This window comes from Pempheris klunzingeri, chromosome 12 (genome assembly GCF_042242105.1).
Source record: "Pempheris klunzingeri isolate RE-2024b chromosome 12, fPemKlu1.hap1, whole genome shotgun sequence".
NCBI lineage: Eukaryota > Metazoa > Chordata > Actinopteri > Acropomatiformes > Pempheridae > Pempheris > Pempheris klunzingeri.
In genome coordinates this window covers 4,525,143-4,537,461 of record NC_092023.1, presented here as the reverse complement: position 1 = coordinate 4,537,461, position 12,319 = coordinate 4,525,143, and positions in this window count along the sequence as shown.

Here is a 12,319-nt window from a genome sequence, read left to right as displayed (position 1 = left end):
TGGAACACCATTGTATGTTGTCCAAAGTTTCACTTTCCTTTTGAATCCAAATTAAGCTTTTTTTTTCTATATGTTTTACTGTGCTGTGTAAATGGTATTAGTTTTTTCCATTGCCTTCACTGCACTCAAGATAAAGTCAGATTGGGATGCAGCACTTGTCAGTGAAAGATAATATCTATGATAATGGATTATTGTATGCGCATAAATATACCTCAGCTACAGATATGCTTATCTAAACCATTGCAAGTTCACCTCTAATAGAATGGGAAAGACGGCATATCCAAATACTCCTTTAAGGCAACATTCAGGACGTCTTACTGACAAGTATGTGTGCTCTTCTCAGAAGTCTTCACAACCTACCTTAACTAGTCATCAGTAGCATTTCAGTGCCAGTGAAAGCCTTCAGCACATTTCCGTTTCATGTGATTTAGGGTTTGTCGTTTTCAGATTTCAGGTATTATCTCTGGGATGTCTTTCTGTAGGACACAAGAACGGCAACATTTTTCTTTTTGATTATCCAAAATGATACAAAAACACAGTATTTATGTAGTGGAGCACATAATACACACTCGTACATGCATACATGCACGTTTTGCTTGCACATGGCACATGATGAAGAGGATGATACTCTGTTGTAGTGAACTAATTATTCACAGTCACAAGCAATGCACCAGTTAAACTCTCAGCTTCAGATAAATCTTAACTCTCGGAAATAAATTCAGGTATTTTTGAATATGTTTACTTAATGAAATCACTCCTTCATTCATGTAAGTCTAAATAAAATCTAGGTACAATGTTTTCTTAGTTCATATAGCCATTATTTTATTAAAAAACTAAGCTTTATAGAGCAATATCAGCAGATGGAGCCCAACTATGACTTGCCTGCTAACATTTGACAGCTAGCCAAGTTAGCAAACCTGTTAGTTACTGTTCAGTCCAACAGTCTCAATCCACATGCACCTCACTCTGAAGTTACTAAGGCAAAAATTCAATGAAAATAAAACCAGATTTACTGCGATTACTTTTTGTAACTGTGTGTATCATAGTTTGCAGCTGCATCCAAAACTTTTTTTGTTTTGTTTTGTGGGTTAATTTTATTGCTTTTTAATTGAAATAGATTTTCATTTTGAATCCCCATGATTGTGGAGGTTTCTCTGCCTTTCACCGTTTCCATGAGATATTTCTCCTCCTAAAGCAAAGCTCAGGTTGATGCCATTTCCTTAAAATGAATACTATACAGAAGGCTACGTCTTGGTGCTGTTACTGTGTGAAAGTATAGTGTCCATCACGTGCCGTTTTCATTGAATTCTTGCCATTATTTTTCTTTATCAGGACACCTCATTGTGCATTACCACTTATACCTCAGGACAAACCAGAATATGGCCTCAGGACCATTATTCTTTTATCAGGTTAATCTACAGCTCTAGAAAATAAAAAGATGTTCATTATTTTTTTGCAAATCTTGCAGCCTTTTAGATGTTCACAATGTTGCTTAGATGAATAGAGTGAGTTGATTTAAAGAAATGATTCCTAAACTGCTAACATTTAGCTCAGATATCATATTGGCAGTCATATATTAGATAAATTATCTAGATTGTAAACATTTCTAAGTGAGAGTTGATTTAACAGTAAAATACAGTTCAGGGACTTGCATGTTAATAGCACTGTAACAATAGTATAACTTTGTTAGATGGTAACCTTACTAACTTGTCAGGATTCTCTTATTCTCTGCCACTTGCAGGTTTTCTTTAGTTTGAGTTTTTTGTTTTAAATATTGTTGCCATTTCCTTTCACTTTCAGGTAAAACTCATTATTATTGCATATAATTCTTACACACATACACAAAATGTCAGAATAACCTCACTTTGGTTGCTTCAAGTACACATTTACATCATTTCATTAATGTAAGTATTCTTGCATTGACAATCATCCAACATTACTCAAAAGTCACACTTTCTCATTCAGTATTTAATACATTTTGATTACTACATCAAAGACATAGAAGCACTTCAGGTTTGATAGGTAAAACAAGCTCCTCCTCATTGTCCATTGTAGCAAATCCAACAGTCGACTACCTCATCTGGAAAACCCATATCACAGTCTGCTCTTCTCAGTTTCATGTAGCAGTTCCTCATGTACACAACACAGTTTGTTGTAGAGTGGTTCGAGTGAGGCTGAACAGCTCACTAAATGATGACAGTAAAAAATCTGTTCAGCCATGTGTAAATATTTCAGTGTATCCTTGTAGGTAATTGCACCCTGATCTATTTAATGTTTTTTTTTTTTTTTCTCTCTTGGGGGTGTGACAAAAGCAGTTTTGACTCTTGCTTCAGAGAAATCTTTTTGTTCCTAAAGTGGGGGAAGAGTTTACTTCCCCTTTATATAGTTATTTTGTTAGTGCAGTATTTATTAATCACTATTTATTAATTAATGTCACTTAAGTAACTATGAATGTAAATGGCTTTAATAAAACAAAGTTACTCACATAAGTGTTTATAGACATAAGTTGATGATGCTTAAAAGGTATATTTAACTGTCTTATATGATAGATTTGATGGGATGATTTAAGATTGTCCCACTTTATTCTGACACCAGTTTTGAAAGGTAAATTTAAGGAGATATATATATATATACACGACAATAAGCGTCTTAACACAGCTGATAATGTTGTGGCTCTTCGGATGACTAAAGACTATCCCGGTCTAAAATACATATGTACAGATTATGTTTCTTAACATTTACAATGTACAAAGGAATGACACTAAGTATATTTTGCATGACTGGACTAAATCAAATATGTCAGTGGGAAGGTAATTGTATATGGTGAAGTTTATCTTTGAGGATGTGATATTGAAAATACTGGAGTGTTGGTGTGTTTACCGTCAAGTCAACAATGTATCAAACTGTGAACCCGAATGGTTGATGATATGGCAAAAATCCCCCATACAGTAGTTTGTAATTGCCAGGCTATTTATGTCCCTAAATGTACAGTATATGAACATGGCGGATGAGTTAACACATTCTTGTTTGTGCGCTTTTGAAGTATCGTGGAATTGAGTTGGAATTTGGTTTGCTTCTGCATGTTAGATCGGTTATTTTATCTCTCTGGAAGAAAAAGGCTTTATGTCGGTACTTTGTGTCGGTTCCTTACTGCAATGCGAAACCCTCAGGGATGAAACACTTACCACGTGTTATTCAGGTACTCACTGTACTCCCAAGACCCTGTGAAGTTTATGAGCTTAGCAAAAAAAAAAGTGGCCAGGTTCCAGCTGCAGCAAATGTTATTTTTTTAATCTCTAAAATGTATTTTTTAATCTCTACTTACATCCGAGATATTTTGGCATGCTGTACAAATCATTTTATGTATGGAGCCAGAAAACCTTAGCACATCTTTTCAGGGTTTTATTATTTTGTACTTTGTTACATGATGAATGTCAATATAATCTCAGAGCAGGTAAGATGTTGACCAATAGGTATTTATTTAACAATTTTCTTTCTAGTTCAGTGCCTCGAACAGCACTTATTTAATTTAAAAGAGTTGAACAAAAAGACATGCGTTATGGCATTTCTGCCTCCCACCTCAACGGTTGTATTGTAACCTTTTAGATTTTAAGGTGAAATCCGTATTTTTTCTTTCTTTCTCAATTTCAATGAAGTAAATTAATATGAATTGACATTCAAGTTACCTGCTTGATCCATAACATTTTTTACCACTTCACTATACAGCTGGACTCTAATGCTCAGTAGAGGATACGCTGATGCATACAATAGATATTCCACTTTTCTGCTATTGCTCAAAGTTGTGAAATATGAAAAGTTACAGATTTCAGCTTTGCCATGTCTAAATATAGATGTTAGTATCATGGTATTTGGCAACGCAGTATTGTTTATAGCTGTATACAGACATTATGTTAGTTTGTAATTACCTGCTTTAAACAAATTAGTCAGCGGAGCAACAGAATGTTTTTTTTTCTGACTACATGTTCATCTTGCAGTTGCGAGAACCTCTTGCTCTGCAGTACACACTGTGCACAAAGCTATATCTTGTTTTTCATTACACAACATAGCCTCGAGACTCGTCACCTCAGGAATCCAGATCTGGTTTTGTTTGTTCATTTTCTTGTTAAAAGGGTTTTTTCTCCACAAAGAAAATAAGCTTTTCAGACTTGTAAAATATATTTTTGGCGTAATGTGATGGTATAAATGCCAAAAAAGGTATTGGAGGATTTTATAATACACTGACAAAACTTGAGAAAAAAAAAAACAGAAACCCAGTTACTGATTACTTAAGATTTGCATTGGTACCTCACAGATGTTAGAATAACTAACTAATTTTTCTTATGTTTAGTCACGTTTGATTTTTCTTTTACTGGTTGATTTTCTTAAAGGACAACTCTGATGTTTTCAAACTTGGACACTATTTGTACATATTTTTTGTCGAAATGACTAATGCTTGGTGTTGCCACTGACAGGTTCAGATTGGTGTTTGACAACATTACAGACAAAAATCTTGCCTGCCAGCTGAGGCAATCTACTGGACCAATTCCAAAACTCGTTGAACCGATCAATTAGACACCAAAATATGTACTAAAAAGGCCCAGATTTATAGAAATACTGGAGTCCTCTTAAGTTATTGAGCACTTGTATCTAATGTCACCCTTTGCACTAGTCATTAAATACACGAAAACTTGACAAAAACTATGTACTCTATATTTGCCCCTAATGTATTTGCTATTTCAGGTGATAAACATGTGTTTGACTTGTTTTAATCAAAGTGAGCCACCACTATTAAATGTGTTGTGCATGTGTGAAATTTTCTTGATGTATACTGTAACAAAAAGCACCACTGTGCAAAGAAGAAAAATGTAATAGCTGTAACAATGTAATTGGTCAAGTTCACTGGATGAAAGATTCACTTTGAAAATCACCTATTCTTCTAATAAATAGATGATGATAAACATTGTAATGCATTTGTGAATTATTTCACAAACATTCAGCCCAAACTCTTATTAGGGACTTGCAGAGATGAAAGAATATTTGTTTACATTTGTTTTCTCCTTTTTGTTTTTCTCCTCAGTGAGTCTCCAGACTTACGTGTTGCAAAGGCGAAAGACCTGCAGTCCACCTCCACGTTGGAACAGTTCATGGCCAAACTCTGCCCCCACCATCAGAGACAAATAGTAGATGCCATAGGTTTTCTACAGACTGAGGTCAAAGCACTCACATCTTCCAACACACAGCAAGACTCTAACGTAACCTCTGGAATCCAGGAAACTGCTTGTTCCATTGCTAAATCCAGTTCAGCCATCCCGGAGAAGTCGTGCCCTGAGCTACGGTTTCCCAGTGAATCCACTCCCAAAACAGAAGTCCAGGGTATTTCCATTTCTATCCCAAGTAGCTGTGCAATGAAAAAAGTTCCAGAGAATGCAGTGTCACTGAAAACATCTGTTACTGCTGGTCCTGCTTTGGATCTTCGCAGCCCTGGGCCAGGGAGTAACCAGGCTTTGGTCACCCCCACCGCTAATCCAGTGGATGCAGAGAACAACCGTCATGGTGATCATGCACCTCTTAAAATGAAAATCATGACCAGCAGTGTCGCTGCTGGTAAGAAGTTATCATGTGTACTCAATGCCTCTATTTCGTCTCACCCTTTGGAAGACAAAGAGGGGAACTCAAATTCATCCAACAGAGCAGAGACTCAAAGTGCGAGACTCAGTTCCTCTGTGAAAAGACACAATCAAACTAGTCACACACATCAAGCTAGGCAGAGAGAGGCTCTCGGGCATGCCAAAGATACACCAGCGAAACTGTTTTCAGGGCATGTGGGTAATCTGTCAGACTACCCTCGGACTGCCAGGAAGACCACCAGGGCGTCCTCTGACCATCGGATCAGGGACTCTTCTTGTAGGGGAATTGCTGACCCTGATCTGGGCCATTGTGACATTGTCTTCATCGACAAACCAATTACCGAGTGTTTTAAGGAACAGCAACGCAGCATGCTCCCACGACGCAATGCCAGAAAAAGCACCAGAGGACACATGTATTCAGATGAAATCTGGGAGTTAAAAACTGTCCGTACTTTAGCTGGAAGGGGCAACTGTCCCAATCCAATGCCAGAGCTGATCACATTGGTCACCCCAAAACAAATACTTTCAAAGCCTGAAGGTGTACCACCTGTGGATATGCCTTTTGCTGGAGCATGCAGGGAGACAATGAATCAACAAATGTCCACAGAAGAGTCAGATGAGAGTGTGATACCAGGAACAGGAGATATGGTGGAGGTAGCAGCCAGTGAAGTAGATGTTGTAGTTGAAACTAGTCAGACAGATCAATGCCAGAGCAAGGGGAAGTCTGTTCCTCCATCTCCAATAAAGTCTCCAACAGAGAACAAAGAAACAGATGTGTGCACAGATGTAGAACAGGAAGCAACTGCAGATTCTGAGATGACAACAGGAAGTGAAGAAAGTGTCGCTCAGGCTCCATTTGAAGCAGAAAAGGACAACCAGCTCGAGCCTCGAGAAGACATATGTGAAAGTGCTGAGCAAATGGTGGCAGAAACAGTAGTGGAGCCATTAGAGAATGTTACTGTACAGGAAGCTGAGCCCCAGCTTTCATCAGATAAACTGCAGATTAGTGAGCATGTTCTCGAGCAGGATAGTGCCCCATCGCTGGTGAAACAAGTTGAGGAGGAGGTAGAGGAAAGTAAAAGGGAGGAAAAACAAGATGAGCAACCTCAGGAGCCTCAGCCCGAGACACAGACACTCCAAGACACCTCTGATGTGACAGAAAAGTCAAACACCGCAGGTTCAGTAGAGGAGCCGATGATGGAAGAGCCAGAAATGAAAACATCTGAAGCAGTTGCCAGTGTTATGCCTTTAGAGACTGAAGATGATGACGCTGACGTGTCCTCAAAGACACTTGATGCGCTCTTGAAGGAATTACCACCTTGGCGTAGAAAAAGAGGTACTGTAATTTCACTCCCAATGCGGTTAAAACAAAAAGCATCAGTGGTAGTGGGTTATGTTAATGGTAGACCCATATCGGCCTCTGACAGAAGTCTGCGTCGTAGAACAAGCAGCGCCACATCCCCTAATAAAACCCCAGTGAAATCTAGTCTCAACAAGACTTCTGTTGATTCAACTATTGATTCAACAGTTGAAAAGAGAAATTTGGAGAAACACTCACCTGAAACACAATCGATTGAGAGCACTCCTGTGATTCAGCAAGTGAACGAACCATCCTCCACCACACCATCAAGACCAGCATCTAAATTTCCCTCGAGGACCAAACAAATCCTGAAGCAAAAGAAAGTTCAGAGAGATGAGGATGGTTGTCCTGTCCTCTCTGATCAGCCTGCTGATGCTGCTCAGAATACTGAGTCCAAAAGGCAACTTAGATCAGCTGGCCAGAGGCCGACTGGAACCCCAGCATCGCCGCCTGCTTCAAATGCTGTCACTTGCATTTCATCTCCAAAACTTGCTGCTAGCCCTGCTCTTCCATCTACAGAGCACATCCCCTGCGTCCCCCCTCTCTCTCCACTTCCTGTTACTTCTCCTCTAACCCCGTCATCTCCCCCTGCAGCCTCTGAAGAGTCCCAACAGAACACAGTCCCAGAGACAACTGTGAAATTAAACACTGAAGAGACTCAGCCAGTGGAGACAATCTCTGAGGAAATACAGAAAAACAAAGTAGAAAGTAGATTGCAGGCCAAAGAGAAACTAAGGTCTTCAAAGACCGTTGTAGATGTCAGTAAAAGTGAGACGCAGCAACTTAGCAGTGACGTATCAAGTCCATTAGAAAATCAAAGCCCTGTAAAGACTGAAGTGCAAACACAGGCTATGCCGTTAAGAAGTAAACGGGTTCTCCGAAAGGAGGCAGAGGCAAGTGATGTAGCATCTGCGAGTGGAGATGATAGCAGTTCTTCCATATTAGACAAACCCACACGAATGCCACTAAGGAGTGAAACCAGTAAGGCAGAAATCTCCCACCAGTCTGTTACTCAGTCACCGCCAGTGGACAATATGAAATCGTCTTTGAGATCACAAAGATTGGCTGCGACCTCCACCAGTGCTCTTACTGTAGCTGGAACTCAGAGTAGCGTAGCTTCCCCTATCAGAATAATGCCAGAAAGAATAACTAAAGCTCAGGTGAAGCCCCCTCCAGTGTCCGTATTACCTGTGTTGCCCCAAAGCTCAGCTGTCGCGGTCATTACGCCAAGACCTGAGCCCCCAAAACAAACTACTAACAAATTCTTTGAGACTCTGACTGGAGAGGAAAACCAACAACTAATAACAAATCTGAACATCAAGTATGATAAAATGCAAAAAGGTTGGCTGCAAATGGATAAAGAGGGTCAGCCAGCGCCTAAATACAAAAACAAAGCAGACAGACAGGCAGCCATATGGAAAAGTAAACGCAGGGCACGAAAATCAAAGTCTCTAGAGCAACAGAAATACTCACCAGTCCAAATGCTCTTCATGAAAGGTTTTAATCTCACCAGTATTTGTCGCTGGTTCCTTGAATCAACAGAAACAAAGTCCCTTGTCATTGTCAAGAAGGTGAACACACGTCTTCCGTCAGAAACCCAGCTGTGCTTCCACAGCTCGTCCAGTGCTTCGGGGACCTCCCAGGGGGTATTTCCGAGCCTACAGGCAGAGCGCTTAAAGAAACATTTGAAAAAGTTTGCCATCGCCTCTCCTGTAAAGTGCAACCCCAAGAGTCAGAAACTGATTGCTAAAGCACTGGAGCAAGAGGCAAACGCAGTCAAAGGCAAAGAGAAAAGAGAACTTCCCTGTACTACTCAGGCTTTGACCAAGTCGCGCTCCTCTGCTGAAGCTCATGTCCAGATAGGTGAATCCCAGAAATCCTCTGGTAAATCAAAGAATCCAGCTAGTGCAAGGATCTTGAGGAAATACTCAAATATCCGAGAGAAGATGCAGGTCCAGCAAACCAACGTTAGACTAAAAGAGGCCTCGAAAACCAACAAAATGAAAAGACTGGCCACTGCAAAGCCTGTCGCTAAATCAAATCTGAAACCATCTCTAAAGGCACATAAATCACCCCTAACTCTCAGTAAACGAATGAAAGAGTCTGCAGCAAAAATGGAGAGACGGAAAACATTGACTGGCAAAAGAACTACAAAGCTTCCTGTTCGAGAGCGGGCACTCAAGGCTCAGAGCAGCAGTAGGGCGCCGAGAGATGCAACTAAAAAAGCACTGCCAAAGAGATGTTCTCAACGACTAGGGTCTCCTAAAATATCTGAGCATGACCCCACTGATACTTCAAAAAGCAAGGTCGACAATAAAAAACAAACCGAAGCAGAGAAAGTAGAGGCGGAAAAACCCACTGTGAATAAAGTGAATGCTGCAAAAATCCAATCAAAGGAATCACCACAAAGTACAGCTGCTGAAATCAAAGGCGGCGAGAATGCTGTAGAAACCTCACAGCAGAGCGTGGACGTCAAGGTCCCGACCTCACCCGACCAGGTACTGACGAGATCCCAGAGGAAAATGGAGGCGGCAGTCCCTGTAAGCGGCAGCCCGAGTCACGCCTCCAAGAGGGCCACAAAGTCCATGCAAACACAAAACGCGTCTCCTAAGTCGGCCAGGAAAGCCGAGGAACCCGCTCTCAAAAGAAGTGGGGCGTTAAAGTCCCTTGGAAAGAGAAGTCAGGCAGCCTTGTTGCCACGCACTGCGACAAAATCTGCCACCAAGAGAGCTCAGGAGCTTTTAGAGACCCCCGCCAAGCGCACCAGGACATCACTCTCAAAATAAAAGAGACTTGCAGAGAGAGAGAGAGACGGGAAGAGAGATAATCTGTACTGGGAGGACTGTGTGATTTCTTTTATCTGGAATATAATAAGAGGGACCAGAAGTATCTATTTTCTACTTTCACCAAACTCTTCAGAGGATATGTTTTTCAGTGAGAAAATATGTGAAGAAGGAACAGATTTTGAAAGTCATTTATGCTTTTGTAAAACTTCGGTGTGAAAATGTAAATGTAACTGGTTATTTGCTGAGCGTTCGCTCTGTGTTCAGGGACTAGAGACAAGTCCTACACGATGTCTAGCAGATGTAGTTGCTGTTTGGCTTTGTTTCAGCACTCTACGACACGGCTGGAGATGACAGCGGCCTATGAAATCTAATTTTAAAAGACGGGATAACGAACATCAAGCTTTGATGCAGATACAGAGGGCGACGTTAAATCCATTCACCATCCTGTTTTGTTGCCATTTTGTATATAATTATTGTTTTAGATTATAGCATGTTACTGGTCAGAGAGCTTGCTATGAGAAGGGAGATCCGCTTTTGAATATTTTCTTTTTTTTTTTACTCACAGTAAGAAGGCAGCTTGTATCTCCAGCCTGTCTTCCAATCGCAACCTTGTGAATATGTGACTGTTGTGACCAGGTGCCTTATTTATGAAGAGTAAAGTAATAGAATGTGTAAAATGTGAAAACACCAATCCCTTAGTTGTAACAGCTTTCAGTTCCTGGAGAGGCAGTCAACATTTATTTGCTCTCACAAAGTGTGTGCAAAGTGTTTCCGTTCCACACAGTATGTGCCTCGTGCTTCATCTGTAAACTCTTATGTTGACTGAGGCATTCAGATTTACTCTTACCTGGCAGGTTTTATTTTCATATTCCTGTTGTCCCAGAGCATTAACCTAAACTTGTTCTTATTGTAGTGGTGTTAGACGTTAAAGCAAACAGACAGGCGTGCTCTGTATGTGTCACGGCAGAAGTTTTTATTTTGTGTTTTGGTTCAGCTTTCATCACTGTGTACCTCTGCAGTCACCTATTGTTCTCTGCTCATAACAGTGGCTTCACTTTGAGTGTTTTACCCGCTTCTGCTTGTGTCAGGTCTTGTTAATGTGGAGACAGTTTCGGCAACTCTTGTATTAGAGCTGTTTTCTTCTCAGAACTGAAACCCCAAAACTTATATTTATGCCCTCCATCTTTGAAAATACTAAGCCAGTTTAAGACTGTTTGCACAGCCGGTGCTTGATACTGAAAAACTCATCTGAAATGACATTGGTATACTGGCCTGTGTGTATCTCTATCAACAATATCTGCAAACAACAAAGGCCTGAAAAGTGTGTGTGTATATTTGGTCAGCTACTATGAATGAAGTCTATGGCCTCTTTAGCATTAATGACACATACAGGGTGATCAAACACGTCCCCTGACTATTCACAAGTTGGATATAAAAAAATATTGGGATAGTCGAATCTCACTTCTGAGTTGTGTATCCAAGTATGTTGCAGTTTTATGATTATGTTGTTATGTTTTATTGTCATTGACTGTCGGGCAGATGTTCTCATAATGTGAAGTGTCGTTACTTCCGCGGTAGCAGCTTACATTAGTGTGTTGTCAAAGGAAAAGTACATTTTTAGCACAGTGTTATTTTTTTATCATTATGGTCATTTCTCTTTAGAAGGTAAATCATCTGTAAATGCAAAACATCTCTGTCATGTTTTTATTGTTATTTAATAACTCCATGTAGGCTAATGAATTTAGCAAATCTAAAACAACCCACCAAATATCTGACTTGAACATGTCTATTCTTTACAGTTGCTATTTAAAGATTTTGATTTTGTATATTAGAAAGAAATAACTGCTTTATTTGTGGTAATCCCAAGAATGATACATCTTTATGTTAAGAACTTTGTATTTTTGCTGGAGTTGATATAAAGATGTTTGAATTTTAATGTTGGAAGTTTGGTTTCTTGGCTCTTTTTATACAAAGTGTTTTACTGTTATTTAACCAGACAAAGTGGAACTACGTTTTGGATCCAACGAGGTCTTGTAAGTACAAATGAAGCAGCAGTGTGAAAACTAAAAGGCTCCGTGTGCTTGAAACTGATTAAGTTTCCCCTTTGAATACACAAGTGTTCATACCCATTCTGAATGGCTGAGATATGGTGAAAAGCCCAACATCCTCACACCTCACTACCCTCCCAAGAGTTCTGTCTTTGTAGTCTGCTTTCAATGAATTGAACAAATAAGTTTTAAAGGCATGTACCTTTTTAAATTGTCGTGAAGTGTGTGGGGGAAAAAAAAGCTTGAGAGGTCAGACCCTGCTAACTGTGTCACATACACTCCCCTGATCAGTGGAGCTGCCTGTTAAATTGTCTCAGGTGTTGTCTGTCAATCAGAAAAGTACCTTGTTTGAAGCATACTCGCCTCTTAACGCCCCGCCACACCAATATTTACAGCTATTCATGAGAGATGGGCAGGTGAGGCACCGGTGCCCCTGCTGGACTTTGCCCTCACGGCAGGCCTGCTGTGTGAAATGACTCAGTGTAGCCACTGAAGGCA